The sequence below is a fragment of the Coenobita brevimanus genome, chromosome 13 (genome assembly GCF_032717465.1).
Source record: "Coenobita brevimanus isolate Jiangsu-jjx chromosome 13, ASM3271746v2, whole genome shotgun sequence".
Lineage (NCBI taxonomy): Eukaryota > Metazoa > Arthropoda > Malacostraca > Decapoda > Coenobitidae > Coenobita > Coenobita brevimanus.
In genome coordinates, this window is record NC_136966.1 from 33893771 (window position 1) to 33916270 (window position 22500).

Consider the following 22500-nt stretch of genomic DNA (forward strand, 5'->3'; position numbering starts at 1 on the left):
CTGTGGAGTGGATGTGGAGCGGTTGCACTGAGGCAGTTGGACAAATTTCAAAATATAGCTATTAGATTAATTAGTAATCCTGCCATAACGCAGGACCTTGCTCCGTTATCAGTACGTAGAGACGTTGCTTCTTTAGCACTATTTTATCGATATTTTTACCGCAAGTGCTCTAACGAACTGGCTTCAATTGTGCTTCCCCTTCACATTTTCTCCCGAAATACTCGGACAGCTGGGAGCGCCCATGAACTCACACTCTCTCACCACAATGCAAAACCTCTACTTATCAAAATTCATATATCCCCAGAACTACTACTCTCTGGAATTCACTTCCTGGAAGTTGCTTCCCACATACATTTAATCCTCTCAATTTTAAATCCAATTGTTATAAGTATTTTATGAATGGAGGATACCTTTAGGCACATGGACTTATTTATTTTCCTTTGTTTTTCCTTCCTCTATTGATTATATATATATATATATATATATATTTATATATATATATATATATATATATATATATATATATATATATATATATATATATATATATATATAAACCGTAGAGAGAGAGAGAGAGAGAGAGAGCCAGACGCATTAATCCCATACAGGGTGGTAACAAACAAATCGCCTCTACGTCGCCATGTCCTCCGCCATTTCACTGCCTTGCTCCTAGCTCACACACCTCTGTCTCATATACCATTCCATTCCATCCCTCCATCTCTCCCCCTCCACCTCACTCACATACACTCTCCTCGTCAGTCTCTCACTCTCCATCCTCTCCACGTGGCCAAACCACCTCAGTATATTTCTCCTAACGCTTCCTATAACATCCACATCCACATCCACACCACAACACTCCTTCACATCCTCAGTTGTTAGCCTGTATCTCCATGTGACTCCACAGGCTTCTCTCAAATAACTCATTTCCACTGCTCTCACTCTTGACTTGTGTCCCTCCAACAATATACTGTGTATATATATATATATATATATATATATATATATATATATATATATATATATATATATATATATATATATATATATACGGTATCTGTTTATCTGTCTGTCTGTCTGTCTCTCTCTCTCTCTCTCTCTCTCTCTCTCTCTCTCTCTCTATATATATATATATATATATATATATATATATATATATATATATATATGTGTGTGTGTGTGTGTGCATAATTCACCGGGTCAGTCAGGATCACTTGATGGTCGTGATCGTCAGCTTTTACCCTCCCGGAAGGGAGCTGAGAGCTCATATAGTCCGATCTAAGGGTAAGGCTGTGACCTTCACACACGAACATACCCGTCCCCTTGCTCAAGGGGGACAGTGACCACCCACTTCGTCAGTGAAACTTTTCACAACCTGAGCGAGGTGCGAACTCCCGTCTACCAGATGGCAAGCGAGAACGTTAGCACTGCACCAGCAAGCGGTGTTCTTACCTACCTCTTACCTAATTGTTCTTACCTAATTGTATCTTTACAGGAATGAGTCAAGCTCGTACTGTCCCATGTCTTAAACCATATTTATCGTACATATCCTTAAATTTGTGAATTGTTTTGGCACACACTATTTCATTCGGTAGTGCATTCCATTGATCAATTGCTCTGTTTGGGAAACTGAATTTCCTTACGTCTTTATTACCTCTCTTCTTACGCAGTTTTTTGCAGTGTCCTCTTGCTGATGCTTCTCCATATATTAAGTAATCATTTATGTCTATTTTCTCCTTTCCTGATTTGCATTTATATAGCATTATCATGTCACCTCTTTTCCTTCTCTCCTGTAGTGATGGTAGATTCAGTTTATTTAGTCTTTCTTCGTAGCTTAGGTCCCTTAAGCTTGGTATCCATCTTGTAGCGGCCCTTTGAACTTTTTCAATCTTGTCTATATGCTTTTTGAGATGAGGACCCCAGACTACTGATGCATATTCCAGGGTTGGTCTAATAAATGATGTTATTATCCTTCTTAGCATGTCTTCATTTATGTATGTGAATGCTATTCTCATATTTGCAAGCAGTGTATACATGTTCCGTACCTTCTCGCTGATGTGGTCAGCCGGAGATAGTCTGTTATTGATAATCATACCTAGGTCTTTCTGTCTTTCTGATGTGTATAGGGTTTTATTTCCTAACTTATAATCCCAATCAGGTCTTTTTCCACTTTTACCAAACTTGATTACATGACACTTGTCCACATTGAATTCCATTTGCCATGTACTACTCCATTCATGAAGTTTATTTAATTCTTCTTGTAGCTCTTTACAAGAGTCTGTGTTAGTAATTCTCCTTTGTATTTTTGCATCATCTGCAAACATATTCAGATAGCTCTCATTTCCAGTGTTACTGTTTACATCATTTATATGCACTAAAAACATGATTGGTGCCAGCACTGAACCCTGTGGTACTCCACTAGTCACTTCTTTCCATGATGAGTAGTTTCCTCTTAGTACTGTCCTCATTTCTCTTTTTATGAGAAAGTCTTGCATCCAGCAAAACAGTTTGCCTCGAATTCCTCCTTGATGGTACAGTTTCCATAAAAGTTTTTGGTGTGGTACTGTGTCAAAAGCTTTCTTGAAATCTAAATAGATACTGTCCACCCATCCTTCCCTTTCCTGTATTGTGTTTGTTACTCTGTCATAGTAGCTCAACAGATTAGTAACACATGATTTTCCTTTTCTGAAACCAAACTGTCTTTCTGTTATCATACTCTGTTCTTCTAGGTGATTTACACAAGCTTTTCTTATAAGTTTTTCTAATACCTTGCTTACAACACTGGTCAGTGATACTGGTCGGTAGTTGAGTGGATTTTGTCTATTTCCTTTCTTGAATAAGGGGACAATATTTGCTTTTTTCCAAATATCAGGTAGTTTACCTTGACTCAAGGATTCCTTGAAAATTAAAAATAATGGTTTACTTAACTCCTTTGCACATTCTCGTAATACCCAACATGAAATTTCATCAGGACCACTTGCTTTTCCTCTGTCTAATCTACTTAACTCCTCCTGTATTACTTTTTCTGCTATTTGTATATCTGGTAGTATGTGTGGACATGCTTGTTCCACATAGTCCCTCTCAAAATTTTTTTCTTCTGTAAAAACTAATTGGAAATTCTTATTTAGTGCTTCACAAATATCTTTCTCTTGTGTATAAGTGATTCCCTCGTCCGTAATGGATTGTATTATATCTTTTACTTTAGTTTTGCTTCTGATATAGCTGTAAAACAGCTTTGGTTGATCACTAATTTTATTTATTATATCCTCCTCAAACTGTTTTTGGGCTTCCCTCGTATTCTTGTATAGTCGTTTCTTGCCTGTTTGTAATTATTATATGCCCTTTCACTATTGTGTCTTCTGTATCTATTCCACAACAAATCTCTTCTTTCTTTTGATTTTTTACATTCTGTATTGAACCATTTCTGTATTTTCTTATCTGCTTCTTTGTGCTGTGGGATGTACTTCTGGACTCCTATTTCATAAAATTTACAAAATTTTTTATATACAGCATTTAAATCTTGTCCTTTAAGCTCATTTTCCCAATCAGCTTCTAAGAAATACATCTTTAGGTCTTGATAATTTCCCTTTTTATAGTTTAGGCTCTTTTTGTAACTATCATTGCTGTTTACTATGTCATATGCTATCCTGAAGTTATAATTTAGTACTGCATGATCGCTTTTGCCAAGTGGAGGGTTATATATTAAACTGTCAATATCATTTTCTTGCCTTGTAAATATTAGATCTAGCACTGAAGGTACATCAAGTCCTCTTTTTCTGGTGGTTTCCCTCACATGTTGCGTTAAGAAAAACTCTTGTACGAGATCCAGGAGCTTTTGGTCCCAACAGCTTTCTTGGCTATTTATATCTAGAGTATTCCAATTTATATTTGTATTGAAGTCCCCAGTTAGTATAATTCTTTCCGATTTCTCTTCCATTTTATGTAGCAATGATCTTACACTCTGAATTGTACTCTCTGTCAGGTCCTCATATTCGTCTCTTTCCCATGTGTTTGATCTGGGTGGCATGTACAAATTGGCTACAATTACTTTACCTTCAGATGTGTCGATCTCTACTGCAATCAGTTCTACTTGTGATGGTATATCTAGTTTTATTTCCTTGACTTTTAGATTTTTCTTAGTTAATATTATAATTCCTCCTCCTTTTTTTAAATATCTGTCTCTTCTCCATATATTGTATTCCTCTAAGTTTAGTTTGTCATTTGATATCCTTGGTATTAATTTTGTTTCAGTTAGGCATATTATTTGTGGTTCATTTTCTCTGACATAATCATTCATCTCTAGTAATTTAGATACCATTCCATCCACATTTGAGTACATCAACTTTATCATCTTGTTTATATACTTGTCATGACATGGTTCTACTACCTTCCTCCTTTTTATTCCATCCTGTTTGTGTACCACTTTTGTACCTGCAATCCTATTACTTTGTAAAAAAATTTCTTCTTCTCCTCTTCTGATCTTCCCTCATTTTTTGTTTTTGCTTCCTCCCTTTTCTCTTTCAGTAATTCCAGTTCCTCTTGTGTTAGGCATCTTTTTATCCATACATTTTTGAACTCTCTTTTTCCTTAAGATTCTTTGCATTTTTTAGTATCTCTTCCACAGTGTTTACACTCTGGAAAGTCACCTTTAGAGGTCTTGTCTTGCTTTTCTCGTATTTCCCTAGCCTTTTGTGTTCCTCTATGTCTTTACTACAGACTTCCGCTGATACTTCTTTCAGTAAGCTCATTACATTTGCCATCTCCTTTTTGTCTCTTGTGATCTTCTTTTTAACTTCTTCCTCTTCTATACCAGTGATTACTATTGATTTGTTTATCTCTACTGAATCTCTGACTAACTTTGGATTGTTTTGGATTATTCTTTTCACCTCCTTTTTAATGCTTTTTTTCCTCCACCCTTGTTTCTAAGTCTTTCTTTACTTTCACCATTTCAGCATATGTGGTTTCTACATCATTTTTGTAGCTTTGCACAGCTTCATTCACTTGTGTTATCATCACTGCTCTGGTCAATAAGACTGCCAACTTGCCTAATTGTCTCTGTGTCATTTTTGAACTCTTCCATAACACTCTCGTGATTGACTACTGTACTTGCCATTTCACTCATTTTCTTCCTAAGCGTACTCAATTCCACTGTTAGTTCACTGATGGTTGTGTCTTTCTTATTGGCCTCCCTTCCTAGTTTTTCTATTTCTTCCTTTTGCAAGTGCATCTGCTTCTTTATTTCATCAATTTCATTTTTGAAAGCCATTTCTAGTTTGTTTACACGTTCAACCAGTCTATTGTGAGTCTCTACTTCAACCAGTTCTTGGTAGAAATCATCATTTTGCTTTTTACCTTTATCCCTTTTCTTTTCCAAATTTGTTTTACTGAAGTATGTATCCATTTTGCAATACTTAAAGTGCAAAGCATGTACTTACAATCTCCGTGTTGTTGTAGTCTAAACAAACCTCAGAGATGACTCAGCGTATTCTTTCGTCTTGGTTCTATTTCCTGTTTGAACAAGTCTTGTTTAAACTTATTATTTTCTTTCCTTTTAATAATGAACAATCATTTAGTCTAACCTGGTACTGAGCTTGACTCATACAAAGATACCATTTAGGTAATGCCACTGGCCGTGATGATTTGCTATGGAGCGCTGGTGTCACACGTCCGCCTAGATTGTGTGTGTGTGTGTGTGTGTGAGCGTTACTAGTCTTGCCCGAAAAAATTTGCAGTGCTAACTAATAGCCTTTCCATCAGAGGATGTTTGCAAATACCATTTTCTTAGTTTCCCCTGTCCAAACTCTTATTGAACCCACAATGACCATATCTGACCAGAGAGTCGAAAAAATTATTCCTGCATATTTCTGTGTGTCGTGATTCCCTGCGTGTCGTACAAGGCGACTAAAAGGGGCGGATTGAGGGGACTAGGGACCCCCTCCTCTGTTTTTTAGTTCCTAAAAACAGACAGGCCAGAGAAAGGGATGGGGGATGGAGTTATCCCCGTACCCTGATGATTGGGTCTATGAATGTGCGTGGATGTAGTACAATTGAGGCTAAAAGGGAGGAGGTTGGAAGAATGTTTGTGAGAAGAAAGTTGGATGTGTTAGCTTTGAGTGAAACAAAGATGAAAGGGAAGGGTGAGTCTATGTTTGGAAGTGTGAATGGAAGATTGTCAGGTGTTGATAGAGGAAGGGCAAGAGAAGGTGTGGCCTTGTTAGTGAGTCCGGAAGTACAGCAGTGTGTGATTGAATGGAAGGAGGTGTCATCGAGACTGATGTGGGTGAAAGTGAAATTTGAACGTGAGTTTTGGGTGTTTGTGAGTGCATATGGGCCTGGTAGTGAAGGGGATGAAGAAGAGAGGGAGTCTTTCTGGAATGATGTTGATGAGTGTCTGCAGAGTTTTGGAGCGAATGTGAATGTGGTAATGATGGGAGATCTGAATGCTAGAGTGGGAAATGTAGCAGTTGAAGGTGTAGTTGGTATGCATGGTGTGCCCGGAAGAAATGAAAATGGGGAACGAATGATAGCGATGTGTGTTGACGAGAGATGGTGATTGGAAATACGCTGTTTGAGAAGAAAGATATTTATAAGTATACATGGGTGAGACAGGAGGGTGGAAGGGTTGTTGATAGAGCTTTGATGGACTATGTGGTTGTGTCTAGGAATGTAATAGGAAGATTGTTGGATATGAGAGTTGTGAGAGGGGAGGGTGGAGGTATGTCTGACCACTACCTGGTGGAGGGAAAGTTAAGAGTAGGTAAGAGATGGGTGAGAGCTAGGAGGGTTAGGTGTGGCAGGGAGGTTTTGAAAGTGAGTGAGTTGGATAAAAGAGAGAAAAAGATAGAGTATCAGGAGAAACTGAAAGATGAGTGGAACGCACTGAAAGATCAGGAAAATGGCAGTGTGGAGGAGGAATGGCAGTTGTTTAAGAGTGCTGTGGTGGGGCATGCAGAAGAGGTGTGTGGTGTGAGACTTGTGGGTGGTGGTGTAAGAAAAGGAAGTGAATGGTGGTGCGAGGAAGTAAGTATGGCTGTGGCTGAGAAGAGACGTGCATATGAAGTGTGGCTGCAGATGAAGGATGAGATGTCATATGAAAGGTATAAGGAAAAGAGGAATAGGGCGAGAAGGGCTGTGCGTGATGCTAAAGTGGCAGCAGATGAGAGGTGGGGTAGGCGGCTTACAGAGAATTTTCAACAGAATAAGAAAATGGTTTGGAAGGAGGTGAGAAGGGTGCGAAAGGGAGAGTCTGGGAAGGAAGAACGAGTAAAAGCAGAGGATGGAAGGATGTTAATTGAGATGGGTGCAGTAAGGAAGAGATGGGCAAAGTATTTTGAAAGATTGTTAAATGTAGAGGAGGAAAGGGTGGCTGAGATTGTGGCAGATGGAAGGGTGCAAGGAATAAATGTGTTGGGAGAGTTGAATGATTCTTTGATCACGAAGGAGGAAGTGGAGAAGGCAGTAACGGAGATGAAAACAGGGAAAGCTGCAGGTATGGATGGGTGTGCTGTGGAATGCCTGAAAGGTGGTGGAGTGACCATTGTTGACTGGTTAATAAGATTGTTGAATGTGTGCTTTGTGAAAGGTATGGTGCCAATTGACTGGGCAAGTGCTTGTGTGGTCCCGTTGTATAAAGGCAAGGGTGATAAGTATGACTGTACTAGCTTTAGGGGTATAAGTCTGTTGAGTGTTGTAGGTAAGGTTTATGGTAGAGTGTTAATTATAAGAGTTAGAGAGAATACAGAGGGAGTGACTGGTGAAGAGCAGTGTGGCTTTAGGAGAGGGAGGGGATGCGTGGATCAGGTGTTTGCTGTGAGACAAGTGTGTGAAAAGTATTTAGCAAAAGGAAAGTTGGAATACAAATGTGGGCGATTGTGTGTGTGTATGCGCAAACGCAAGATCGTGCTAGAAGAGTGAGAGAAGAGTTCTGGACAAATGTAGAAGTGTGCATGGAAAAGTTTGGAATGAATGAGAGTGTTTTTGATTGGTGATATGAATGGTAAAGTTGGGAATGTGAAGGTGGATGGAATAGTTGGTGAGTGGGGTGTGCCTGCTGAGGTAGATGAGAATGGGAGTGCGTTAGTGGACATTTGTGCTGGGAGGGGGTTGGTGATAGCTAATACCCTCTTCAGGCATAAAATGATCCACAGGTATACATGGCGATTGATGAGAAGGGTGGGTGGTGAACTGAGTGAAAGGAAGGCAATGATTGATTATGTGTGTGTGGATGAAAGGATGCGAAGATGTATATTGGATGCAAGAGTTTATAGAGGTTGGGGGAGTGGACTTTCTGACCACTACTTGGTGGTGGCCAGAATTAAAGTTCAAGTAAGATGGAGGAATAGAAGAAGAGAAAGACGAGAGGAAGGAGTAGTTGCAAGGAGAGTGGAAAGGTTACAAGAGGATAAGAAAAGGGCAGAATATAAGAGAGAAGTGGAGGAACGATTGGGCAAATATGAATTGGAGCAGATGGGGGACGTGGAAGGTGTATGTAGAAAATTTACAGAAGAAATATGTGTAGCATGCGATGTGGTGTGTGGAAGGAAGAGAAGACGGAGGGGGGTGCAAGGAACAGCGTGGTGGACTGAAGAGGTGAAACGGGCTGTGGCACAAAAGAAGAAAGCATATAATGAATGGATGAGAAATAGGCGCATGGAAGAAGTTGAGAGGCGGAAGAGAGAGTTATATGTAGAAAGAAAGAGAGAGGTGAAAAGATTAGTAAGAGAGAGTAAGAAGAGAGTGGATGAGGAATTTGGAAGGAATGTGAGTGTAAAGTGGAGGGACTGTAAGAAAATGTTCTGGAAAGAGGTGAAAAGAGTAAGATAGGGTGGAAGTGAAGTTAGCAGGGGAGTGAAAGATAAAAATGGTAGATTACTAGTGGAGAAGGGAGAAAAAGTGAGCAGATGGAGAGAACACTTTAAGGAATTGTTGAACGTGGAGGATGGAAGTAATGCGAGTATAAGTGGCTGGGGAATGGCTGGGAGAAGGAGGGAGGTGAGAAGACAGGAAGAAATCAGTAGGATAGAAGTTGTGGAAGCAATGAAGAAAGTTAAATCAGGGAAAGCCCCAGGAATTGATGGAGTCTGTGGGGAAATGCTGAAGCATGGGGGAGAGATAATAGTAGAATGGATGTGGAAGATGTGCAGATTGGCCTGGGAGGAAGGAAGAGTCCCGGAGGATTGGAAGTCAGGTATAATTATTCCCTTGTACAAAGGAAAAGGGGAAAAAGAAGTGTGTGGTAATCATAGGGGCATTTGTCTTCTTAGTATAATAGGAAAAGTGTATGGTAGGATACTTATTGACAGAGTTAGAGAAAGAACAGAGAAATTAGTTGGAGAAGAACAGGGAGGCTTTAGGAAGGGAAGAGGTTGTGTAGATCAGATATTCATTCTCAGATCTTTAGTGGAAAAGTTTCTAGAGAAGGGAAAGAAGTTGTATGCGGCTTTCATGGATTTGGAGAAAGCATATGACAGGGTGGATAGACTAGGATTGTGGAAAGTGTTAAAAATATATGGAGTAGATGGGAAGTTGTTGAATGCTGTGAAGAGTATGTACGATGGTGCGAAGGCTGCAGTGCGTGTGGATGGTGAACTAAGTGAATTTTTCTCTTTGAAAGTTGGGTTGAAACAGGGATGTGTCATGTCTCCATGGTTGTTCAATCTGTACATGGATGGGGTAGTAAAAGAGGTACAAGGTAGGTTAGTGGATGTTGGAGTGGCCCTGGTGAGAGAGGATAGTGTTTGGAAACTCCCTGTACTGTTGTTTGCAGATGATACTGTGTTGTTGAGTGAAGACGAAGGGGAGCTGCAAGGCTTGGTGGATGAGTTTGAGAGAGTGTGTAAGAAACGGAATCTAAAGGTGAATGTAGGGAAGAGTAAAGTGATGGTCTTTGAGAGAGGTGAAGTCAGTGAATGTACAGCGAGGTTGGATGGTGAGGAATTGGAAAATGTGAGTACGTTTAAGTACTTGGGTAGTGTGATGAGTAAGGATGGAGGTTTGGAGGGTGAAGTGCTTGAAAGGGTACAGCAGGGAAGAAAGGTTGCTGGTTCTTTGAAAGCAGTGATAAGAAACAGGGAAGTGAGCATGGAAGTGAAAAAGTTACTACATGACAGTATTGTGATACCAACTCTAACGTACGGAAGTGAAGCTTGGACGTTGTTGGAAGGACACAAGTCAAGAGTGAGAGCCGTGGAAATGAGTTATTTAAGAGGAGCCTGGGGAGTCACATGGAGAGACAGGCTGACGAATGAGGATATAAAGGAGCGTTGTGGTGTTGATGTGGATGTGATAGGAAGCGTTATGAGGAACACACTGAGGTGGTTTGGCCATGTGGAGAAGATGGAGGGTGAAAGACTGACGAAGAGAGTGTATGTGAGTGAGGTGGAGGGAGAAAGAGGGAGGGTGAGGCCGAGGATGAGATGGAGAGATGGGGTGGAGAGGTATATGAGAGAGGGGGGTGTGAGTTGGGAGCAGGGGAGTGAAATGGTGGGGGACAGGGCGACTTGGAGGCAATTTGTTTGTGGCCACCCCAAACGGGATTGAGGCGTCTGGCAATAGATAGATAGATAGCAAGGATGTGTTTTGGGCATTCATGGATTTAGAGAAAGTGTATGATAGAATTGATAGGGAGGCTTTGTGGACTGTTTTAAGATTGTATGGACTTGATGGTAAGTTACTAAAAGGGGTGAAAAGTTTTTATGTAAATAGTAGAGCGTGTGTAAGAGTGGGAAATGCTGTGAGTGACTGGTTTCATGTGAGAGGGCGGCTGCGACATGGATGTGTGATGTCGCCTTGGTTGTTTAATATTTACATGGATGGTGTTGTAAGGGAGGTGAATGCAAGAGTTTTAGGTGGAGGCCTGAGTCTGGTGAATGTTGATGGTGGAGAGTGGAATCTGAAGCAGCTGCTGTTTGCAGATGATACTGCACTGGTGGCTGATTCAGAGGAGAGATTGAGACAGTTGGTAGAGGAGTTTGGAAGGGTGTGTGAGAGGAGGAAATTGAAATTAAATGAGAATAAGAGTAAAGTGATGAAGTGTACAAGGTTGGTAGATGGTAGGGGGATGAATATAGCTTTGAATGGCGAGTTGCTTGAGGAGGTAGAGTGTTTTAAATATCTAGGGTCACATGTTGCTGTGGATGGAAGAATAGATACAGAAGTGAAGTTTAGAATAAATGAAGTAGGAAAGGTGCTGGGAGGAATGAAAAAAGTGTTTAGATGTCGTTCGCTTAGAATGGATGTAAAGAGAAGGTTGAATGAAGGTGTTGTGGTACCGACTGCATTATATGGGGCTGAAACATGGAATATGGGTGCAGCAGAGAGGAAAAGTTTGAATGTAATAGAGATGAGGTGTCTAAGTAGTATGTGTGGAGTGACGCGTATGGATCGAGTGCGGAATGATGAAGTGCGAAGGAGAACTGGAGTTGTTCGGGAGATGGCTGGTAGAGTTGAGCAGAGGGTGTTGCCATGGTTTGGGCATATGGAGAGAATGGATAATGAGCGATTGGTGAAAAAGGTAATTAGATCTGATGTGAGAGGTGTAAGGCTGAGAGGAAGACCACGAATAGGATGGATGGACAGTGTGAAGAGAGCACTGGATGCGAGATGGATGTCTGTTGAGCAAGGAAGAGTGGCTGTGCATGACAGAAATAAATGGAGAGAAATTGTGAATGAATAAGTGATGACGCAGACCTGAGGGGATGTTTCCTCGCATTTGGTCTGATCAGCTAGTCAGGTCAGAAGCGACTAAGGGGATGGGTCTGTTATGATGTGGCAAGGGTAAACCAGCTGTGCTGTTGGGCCCTGCTGCGGATGTCACTGATTGCATGCAGTTGACCCTTGTGTGGTGTGGTGCGGTGAGGATCTGTCAGTTCTCCCCTTGGGGCTAAGATGCGAATGAATGTGTTTGAATGGATGAGTAAATGGGGAGTGTGTCGTCCTGTCTCGGCTACCTCCTTTTCCTTAGAGGAAGCAGCCTAGGTATATAGTGATTTCCGAAAATTTCGCGCAGTCACGTCGCGTGCGATTCGCTTTTTATATTTTTCCTGACAGTCCCTGCACTTGCCCTGACCTAATGCAAAAAGAATTAGATCGATATCTATTACCCCTCTCGTGAAACAAACACACGGATAGGCACACACATACACAACTATATATTTTTTTGTAAATTCATAAAATTTGTTTTCCGTAATTGTTATTGAGGGGGAGGGTTTTGTGTCACGGCACATTAGGAAGCTCAGGCAGCACACCTGAGTGCTGCGACACACTGGTTGCGGAGCACTGTTCTAGAGGCTTCTGGGGGGATAGTGTATATGGTATGGGGAATAGAGGATTGGGTCGGAAGAAGAGACGCTGATGTGTTGGGATGTTGAGTTGGGGGAGGGTGTCAAGCAATTAGATCCTCCTCAAGTGTGGCACCCTCATGGTTTTCTATAAGGGTGAGGTCTAGCATGACTGAGAAGGAGTTAGAGGCAGCATTGATTGTTGTACTGCGTTGTTTGGGGATGAGGGGTTGACTTGTTCAGTCTGCAGCTATACTGTGTTTAGTTGGTTAGGGGTTGAGGTTTGAATGGGTAATGACGCTTACTCTGATTTCTCTTTGCACTGACTTGGCTGGCTGAGGGTGGGGCCTGTGGTTACTTCTATCTCATTTGCAGTTGCTCTCTCTATGGTTGGTTGGTTGAGTGGGGGAGTTGTGGTTACTCTTGTCATATTTTCAGCTACTACCCCTGTGATTAGGTGGTGAGGCTGTGTGACAGGTCCTGTGTTTCCTTGGTGGTTGTAGAGATGCATGGGTGAGTGGATGAAGTTTGCTGTGAGTGGGGTTCATTGAAGTTTTTCGATAGCAGGAGGTAGGTGTGAGGGTGTTGGTCATAGTGTGAATGCCTATTTAATGGGGCAGGGGTTTGGGCAGTGCACGAGAAGAGTCTCGCTATATCTATTTATGGTAGATTTTGGAAGGTTTTGACAGGGGGAAATTCAATTATTTGTAAAAAAAAAAAAAAACTCATCGACTTTCTGCTCATATGTGCCTAGTTTAGTTGCTTTATGCACGTGTGAGTCAAAAATACAGTACACAATGGTGGCGGGGTGAACTGAAGAGGTGATGGTGGCTCTAGCTTGTGAGGCTGCAAACTGGGTGTAGATTATAGTGGTGGCTGGGACTTGGGAAGCAGTTTGGGTGGTTGGTTTATCTTTGCTGTTACAGCTTCCTTCCTCTTCTTGCAGGATAGGCCAGTAGCTGCATGTTTGTCTCGGAAGCTGATGCATATTTTTTCGGTGGTCCTGAACTGTTTCTATGTGTTCATTGCTGTTACAAAGTGAACAAGCCTTGTAGTCTTTTGGGTGAGGTGTTTTGCGTTTGAAAATCACTTCATGATTTTCAAGGGCATAACACTTCCAGCATATCATGATTGGGATCTATTCATCACGATGTATCTGGTGACTAGTAACTCTCAGGCAAAACATCTTCAGGCAGTCTTCTGCAGACTTCTCAGCTTGAGTTAATTGTTTGAATGTGAAACGAATGTTAAGAGATCGTGGGAATTTGAACGTAGTGTCGATGTCGCCTGTCTTCATGAATGAAATGCATCTCTCGATCTCTGTCTCTATTTTCCGAATGTCATTACCATTGATAAAATCATCTACGTTAGAGAGGATGACGGTTTTGTGGGCTCGCAATTCAGAAGGGAGTGTAGGCTCGTACCATTTTACCTTTATGGGCTATGTAGCAGTCTTTTTCAAAGATTTAGTTAGCAGATCACTCATCGGAGGTCGGTACAATAAATGCATCGTTTGTGACAATGAGCTTGGTGGGATACATATTGTCATTGGCAAGTATGCGAAGTAGTTCAGTTTTGGTGCTAAGCTCCTTGGGACGAGCGTGTTTAATCCTTATTCGTGCATTCATGGGGTAAAGTATATCTCGTTCTTAATTCTGAATAGAATTCGGTGGGAAAGAAAAGCCGAAAAAGGTCACCATAAAGTCTCTGAATGGTCCTTCCAACTTATAACCCTGGCTAATACCTAAACCCTCCGATTCTCAACATCGCTAAGAGAGGTGGAAGGGGCAGCCAGGGTTACCTAATTCTAACCAGAGCGAGTCCTGTCCTGCTGCCTCCTATTATCATCCCTTAATGGGGTTCCATTGTGCATATAGCCAAAGGGTTCGGCTTTGTGCTACACTGAGACTTCAACTGGGCGGGCCTAAAAGAACCAAGAACTAGAAAGTAGAAGCAGAGGAGTAAAGAGAGAGAGAGAGAGAGAGAGAGAGAGAGAGAGAGAGAGAGAGAGAACATGTGATGGTAAACTGATATTATGGGTGGGCCTGTGCAGCCAGGCTATGAGAGTATGACCACTCGTGATGCCTCTGCGGTTGTTGGTCGCGTCAGTGCTGCCAGACAACTTTGAAAAATCTTATATAAAAAAACCCTAGGTTAACACTCTTAATTACACTGCTTTTCGTTTTTTAACTTATTATTCCTAATTTACTAAACATATAAGCCTGTCTAATAAAAGCTAATGACACATATTAATGAAACAAAAGCATGCAAGGGCCGAATGCTAATCTCCGGGCAAAACGTTTTAGTTAAGGTACAAGTTACAAGCCAAATTGGGAGAAAATTAGCAAAGTTCTACGAAGTTCAGTTCCCGCGTTTCACGAGAAAAAAAAATCCACGTTATAAAATATATAGCAACTGACATTCGGTCGTCTTTGATGAGATCCTCATCAGAAGTAATAGAGATCTACACATCCACATAGCTGCTATTTCCTGATTCGTCCACAGCAACAGATACATACACATCTCGTAGCTGTAGCCGAGTCTTTTCCAAAAATGTTAGATTATAGGGTTGTAGGAGGAGAGAATTTTCAAATTGGCCTTGTCGCGGATGGCAAGAAAAAGATAAAGATGAGTCGGGGATTTGATTGCAGTTTTATTCTCAAAAGGGAGTTACCTACTGTAGACAAGAGCAGTACTAAGGTGAGGGAAGTTTATGCTAGCAAATGCCGTGCCCTCTACTCCTGCTTTTCCACCGTGCCTCTTCTCTCTCATATCGCGTCCCTTCTGACTAGTTTCTCCAGTTTCCCCTGTATATGACTGGTTGGGTCATGTGTGTGGGCATGTGCATGAGTCTGTGGTAATTTCCATCAGGTGTGTTGCGTGACTTTCCATGACGTCACATTGCGTTGTGTGCGCCATTCACTAGCTAGAATTTCCACTGCTGTTTCCTCCAGCTCTCCCGAATTTTGGCACGATTTTCCTTAAACCTCCACATTACATATAAACAGCATATTAATGTCTCTAACTGTTATGTAGTGTGTTATGATATTTTAGTGTCTCTGCATCAATCGGTCATGCCAAGCTGTTGTACCTACGACAGCATGTAATAACAAGTTACATATTCTGTCATAACATATTAATACATGGTATTCATCACAATATAGTATAGACACAATAATATTGTAGAAACATAACATTTTAGCATTATTTTGTATGGAGTAAATACATGAAGGTAAAAATTGAACACAGAACATTGTACTGTAGTGATAAAATGTGTATATGCATTTACACACATAATATAATGGCAGTACCATGACAAGTCTATAGTAGTCAGTTTTATTAAGAATCAACCATATGTAATGTACCTATTATTTTTCCATCTGTCTATCTATCTATCTATTAATATCTATATCTGTCTGTCTATCTATCTATCTATCTTATCTATCTATCTATCTATCTATCTATCAATCCTCTCTCTCTCTCTCTCTCTCTCTCTCTCTCTATCCCATTGGAGCCCGGTGTCCACAATAATGGACAGAACTATGAATTTTCAAATCTTAATAAAGTAGGGAACCCCCGGGCTGGGATCTATGAGCTTCGCGACTATGAGCCGATAGGCAGAGGGCGGTACGCTTAGAACCTTCCCGGAACAGTGCCTCGCCCAACAACTCTGGGATCCAATGCGATATATAAATATTGTTATATATTGTCATATATAATGGATACATGTGTGTCAGCTTCATCATTTATACACAGATAGATTAATATTATATAGTGTGTTACGCCATACTTTTCTTTCATTTTCTTTTTTTTCTCTTCTTTGTATATATAATTTACAATAATTACATAATATATACATTTCACTCAGAGGGTTTCACATGAATGTTACTCTTCCTCCCATAAATACTGACTCCAAGTTTGCAATCCTTGCATGTATTCTGTGCATAGACAATAGCAATATACTAAATATAATGGAGAAGATTATAAAGACAACTGGAGCTGGGCTATACACATAATATGGACTGAACATACTCATACTCAGTTGTTCCCGGGGTTTTACTGTTTGTCTGATTCATTGCATAGTTTCAAACATAGATGAAGTCAACTTAATATTTGTGCTTATGTTTAAATCCATCTTAGGCAGTGGTTGGAAGTGTTAATGTGTGTGATTAAGGATGGCATAGTGATTGTTTGTAGCTAAGGTGGACAAAGATGGTGAAAGTACAGTGCAATAGTCAGGTGCTATGTATAGTCCTGATGCTGAAGTATGAAATGGTGGTGTATCTGGACAAATTACGAAAACTGATGTGTTATGAGTGAAGTAGAACAACTGTGAATGCTCGATGCGCTGATGGTGAGCGAGTTTATCTGGAACAAATGTGAAGTTGCGGTGGTGATGAATGTCATGTTTTTTTATGATAGCCATTTCACAAGGGACTGTTCCAGTTTGCCAAAACGTGAAGATGTATGTGGGACAAAGGTGAACAGCATGTATGGATGTATGAAACTTGCGTTCAATCGTTGATTCACTTGTCTTTGCTTGTTTTAATTTCAATTTTGCTAACTTATTGAATTCAGTCACTTCCTTTGTGTGATGAGCTTCTGAAGCAGAACTTCTTATGATTGCTTCCAATGTCCTCAGTGGCTTAGCAATGTTCTTCAGCAATACCAGTAATTCATATAAGATATCCAAATCAATTTTCAGTACTGCATTGTAGTCTTTGCTTGTTCTAATTTCCATTTTGTTAACTTACTTAATTCAGTCACTTCCTCTGTATGATGAGCTTCTGAAGCAGAACTTCTTATCATAGCTTCCAATATCCTCCGTGGCTTAGCAATGTTCTCCAACAATACCGGTAATTCATATAAGATGTCCAAAATAATTTCAGTACTCATGATATCTTTCACAACTTTGGGACTATAAGGCATCCTTGCCGATTATGTTGAGGGTCTAAGTGAGCTGATCCTCTTGTTATATAGATGAGAATCCATGGTATAAGTCTGTTCATCGTTACCTACCGAATAAAAAAAATATTAATTAGCTAATCCAGTCATGCTGAGGTAGATGACTGTGATGAAGCGAATTATAAACTGGCTCTTGGAGAACAATAACTCTGCTCGTTGTTTCACTTATAAAAGGAGTTATAATTGAAACTTAGATCACGTAAATGCTGTACTGTGGCATTTGTAGCAACAGTTGCACCTCTATGTTTGTTTGTTATGCGATATTTATTTATTTCTGTATGTATCAATTTCTTCTAGTTTATTGTCATCGCTTGTGTTCTGTTTTTCGGTTGTGTCCGAGGTTATATGAATGCTGGCTAAATTCCCTGAGACCTTTTTTAAATGATCAACATGAATTTGCTTTTCCTCACCACTCGACAGTGACTTATTTACTACCTTATTGACTGTTCTCTTAATTACTCTATATGGGCCTTCAAATTTCGGTGATAGTTTATCGTCTCTTGTGTGAATGATGCCATAGACAATGTCACCTATGGTGACAGTTGATTCTTTTGCGTTTTTATTAACCCCTTAACCGCGGGGCGTCACTTTCGTGACGCTCGGCTACAATGGATCATACCGCGGGGCGTCACTTTTGTGATTCTGTGTTATTTTGAATTATCCCGGGCTCTCAAGTGGTGGCTTGTATCATATACCAGTACTGCCAATGTCCAACACTAGTCAGCACTCCAAATCTCATCTGTACTCCCATCCATTGTTGACATTTTAGCTATTTTAACCCCTTCCTGACTCCCCTCCCTACCTGCCCTCCATTACCCTCTCCTCTCACCTCCCACGCCGCGCTGCGCTACGGAAATTTCCCCCTTCTCTTTCCACAGATTTCATCCATTGAAATAAGGCCTATGCCCTATATTTTTACCCAATAATATATACCAAAAAAAAACAGGTAAGTGATAGTGTTATACTCCAGAAATTGCCTAATTATCACCTGACAACACCTCACGTGCATTCATTCGCTACATTACCACGGTAATTTCCCCTTTGATTTATGCCTTGTAATCGATGTCTGTAATAAAAATATATATCAGAAAGGAAGGGAGAATCCTAATTGACATTTACAGTCACCTGGAACTACCTATTTCTATATTTATTGCCGAGATTTTCTACCTATAAAAAATTAGCATGTAAGTTAGCAGCAGTAAGCCTAAAGTGTCATTGTCAACCCTTCCCTTCTCAGATAATTTACCCCCTTCTTGACTCCCCTCCCTACTTGCCCTCCATTACCCTCTCCTCTCACCTCTCACGCCGCGCTGCGCTACGGAAATTTCCCTCTTCTTTTTCCACAGATTTCATCCATTGAAATAAGCCCTATGCCCAATATTTTTACCCAATAATATATACCAAAAAAAACCCAGGTAAGTGATAGTGTTATACTCCTGAAATTGCCCAATTATCACCTGACAAAACCTCACGTGCATTCATTTGCTACATTACCACGGTAATTTCCCCTTTGATTTATGCCTTGTAATCGATGTCTGTAATAAAAATATATATCAGAAAGGAAGGGAGAATCCTAATTGACATTTACATTCACCTGGAAGTACCTATTTCTTTATTTATTGCCGAGTTTTTCTACCTATAAAAAATTAGCCTGTAAGTTAGCAGCAGTCAGCCTAAAGTGTCATTGTCAACCCTTCCCTTCTCAGATAAGCCGCGGCATTTAGTTCCTTGTCCTCCACTGCAGAGACAACATGTCGCACTCGCGCCCCGCCATTCCTGCCGCTTCTGCGCCCATTGCAAAGGGCCCCGTGACCTCTACCCCCAAGAAAAGTGTTGAGGCAAGCAGGAAAGGCCTCAGTGACTCTGCAGTGGCACGAGAACTTGCTGAATTGTCGATGATAATAATGGACAGCGATTTTGACGATTCCGGTGAATCGTGTGATGAGCCGGGTGAACTTATCGCGCCAGAAACAGCGACAACAAGTGCTCCTACCAGTGAATCTGTGTGTAGCTCCAAGGGAAAGGAGCCTTTAGTGCAGGAAGGAAAAGAATTTGGGAAGGGAGTGAAAAGGCGGCGTGTTAGCCCCAGAACAATGCCCCCACGTGACCCAGCCCACCATGAGTCACGAGATCATTCACCTCCCCGTTCCCCAAGCCCCGCTTTACTCATCTCGTCATCATCGTCGGCTGAGTTATCTCCGGAGTCTTCGTCATCGGAGTCACCACCAGCATCAACAGTGAAGGCCGGCCGTAGAGGTAGAGGTAGATCTAAGAGAGTGAGAAGTAGTGTAGCTAGTAGGGTAAGGGCTGCTAGTGCTGTACGGCAACCTAGGGTCAGTGCGAGTGACCTTGACCGTGATAAGCCTCCCTCTCAGCCAACCTCCACCACCACCACCACCACCATCCCTCCACCGCCACGCCAGGGAATCCTGGACGCCTTCGCGTGGACGGAAGGGTCAGATTTTGTCCCCGAAAACCTGGTTTTCGATGAGAGCTCGTCAGGAGTTCAGCCTGCCTTCACTATGGACGAAAATGCTGAGTGTGTCGACTACCTTTTGGCCTTCCTAGATGACGAAGTCATGCAGCACATATGTGATGAGACTAACAGGTTCGAATCACAACGTGCTGCTAGTGGTACAGGTGCAGCCAAGATGCAACAGTGGACCATGCTGGGAGTGCAGGAGCTGTATGTGTTCTTTGCCCTCATGCTTCTTATGCCACACTCCAAGAAGCATGAGTTGGAAGAATACTGGTCCATGGACCCCTTACTACCCTCACCGACCTTCAACAAGTACATGGCCAGAGATCGCTTCCGGAACATCATGGGAAACCTGCACTTTGCCGATAATGATGTACCTTCCCAAACCGACCCACTCTGGAAGATCCGGGAGATTCTGAACAGAATGAAGGATAAGTTCATGTCATTCTTCCACCCATTTCAGAAGGTTGTCATTGATGAGTCCTTGGTTCTGTTCAGAGGATGTCTTCGGTTTGTCCAGTACATTCCAAGCAAACGCCATCGCTTTGGAATTAAGTTCTTTGTACTGTGCGACTGTAAGACGGGGTACATCCTTGACTTCGTCATATATTCAGCCAGCACTGTCGATCTCGATAAAACACACCCCCTTGGCTTCTCAGGCTGTGTAGTGAAAGTGCTCCTAGAAAAGTATTTTGGTGGGAATCATGTGCTGTATACAGACAACTACTATACAGCACCGAAACTTGCCAAATACCTTTCTGAGCACGGCATTGGCTCCTGCGGCACTGTCAAAAGTAATCGTGCCAACTTCCCCAAATTCCCAGAGGCAGGAAACTCGCAGCGAGGAGACGTGCACCTACGCAAGTCTGAGAAGATGCTGGCAATACGGTGGCATGACAAGAGAGTCGTGCACATGCTCACCACCGTACATAAGGGGGAGATGAGAGACAGTGGGAAGGTCGACCGTAGGACAGGCGAACCTGTGATGAAACCTGATGCTGTGTTGGACTATAATATAAACATGCGGCTGGTGGACAAGTCCGACATGATGATTGGTGAGATCGACTGCCTCAGGAAGAATACTAGGTGGTACAGGAAAGTTTTTCTGCATCTCATAGATATGACGATGCTGAACGCCTTCATCCTGTACAAGATGAAGGTAAAGCCACCCAAGTCCTTCTCCCTGAGGTTGTTCGCCAGGACTTGTGTCCAGCAGCAGCTGGAAAAATATGGTAAGGTGCAAGCAGCAACTCCAAGGCGCCATCCAGTTACACTTCCCGACCGACTTGAGCAGAGGGCGTATATGGATCGGCACAGACTTGAGCTAATGCCTGCCACAGGGAAAAAGAAGGCTGCGATTCGCAGGTGTCAGGTATGTGCGCATACCACACGCCGCACACCTGAGCATAAACGCACCTCTTGGCAGTGCGCTGAATGCCAGGTTCCCCTCTGTGTAACCTGCTTCTTCGATTATCACAGCCAGAAGCAGTTCTAACAGTGCAAGTGTGGAAGCAGAATTATTTGGAAATAATGTGTAAATAATGTGTAAATAGCAGGTGAAAGCAATGGATGTTCAGTTCATATGATTGAACAGTGTACTATAGTTTCATCTTACTGAAAGTGACAGTGAATAACATATTGTAAGTAAAATAGAAGGGTAAATATTGAAAATAGAATAGAAAATGTAAATAGTAATGTAAGTAATTAGTAATATAAGAATATGAGTACAAATAATTTTTGTTATAACAGTGAGAGTGAATCCGTGGCTCTCTACGTATTTTACTGATTGAAAAATAGAATGACTTCAGTGACAATAAAATAATACGACTGAATGAAACTTATGGAGAAAGACTCCAGATATATATAAGTGTGATATAGTAATAGAAATATAAAGTGTGAGGGGTTTTATGAATAATAAATGACAGAGTGCCTAGAGCGAACTAGCGCAAGTGCGGCGATCAGACGCGCTCGTAATTTCCATTGCTTTCACACTGTTTTTTTTTTTAGTATGGATCCCAAACTACTTGAAAATGGTAGAATAGTGTTTATAGTGTTTGTATCTGGCTGTGGTAATCATATAACGGGTTGTCGGGAAGTGTAAAGTGGAGACTTAGTTACCCTACTTCAGAGGTCTCCACAAGTCCTACGGAAACTGACGAAGGCTCAACAATCATTCCAGGAGAAAGCTGAAGGTATGTGCTATAAGCATATATAATTTTATTATTCTAGGACTAATAACTGATTTTTAGCAAATATTTTTTGAGAGTCTGTCGGAGCCCAAATAACCCCGCGGGACACGCAAGTAATTGGTAAACAAGCCCGCGGTGTAGGGGTTAAATGACTGTCATTTCATCCTTGGACATCGATAACTATTTCGTCACCATTTGTGTATCTTTTTGAATTCATGCAAATGGAATTTAGGATAATCGTCATAATTATATACATGCAAATTTTCACCATCAGTTACCTCGTACGGTAACCATTTGTCTGTCCCGTAGATAATGAAATGGGGTGTGTCTCTTATAGACTTGTTTATTCCACAGCTAATTGATGCTTCCACTCCAGGAATCTAATCATCCCAGCTTGCATAAGTTTCACTGAGAACGTGTAGTAGCACAGCGAACACTTTTACATTTTATCTCTTTACCAACCCACTGGAAGCTGGGTGGTACGCGAAGACATTGACCTTTTTTATATTGTGTTGTTTAGATATTTCTTGTAAGATTTCAGAATTAAATTCATCTCCATTATTACTTATTAATACCTTTAGTGTGGTGAATC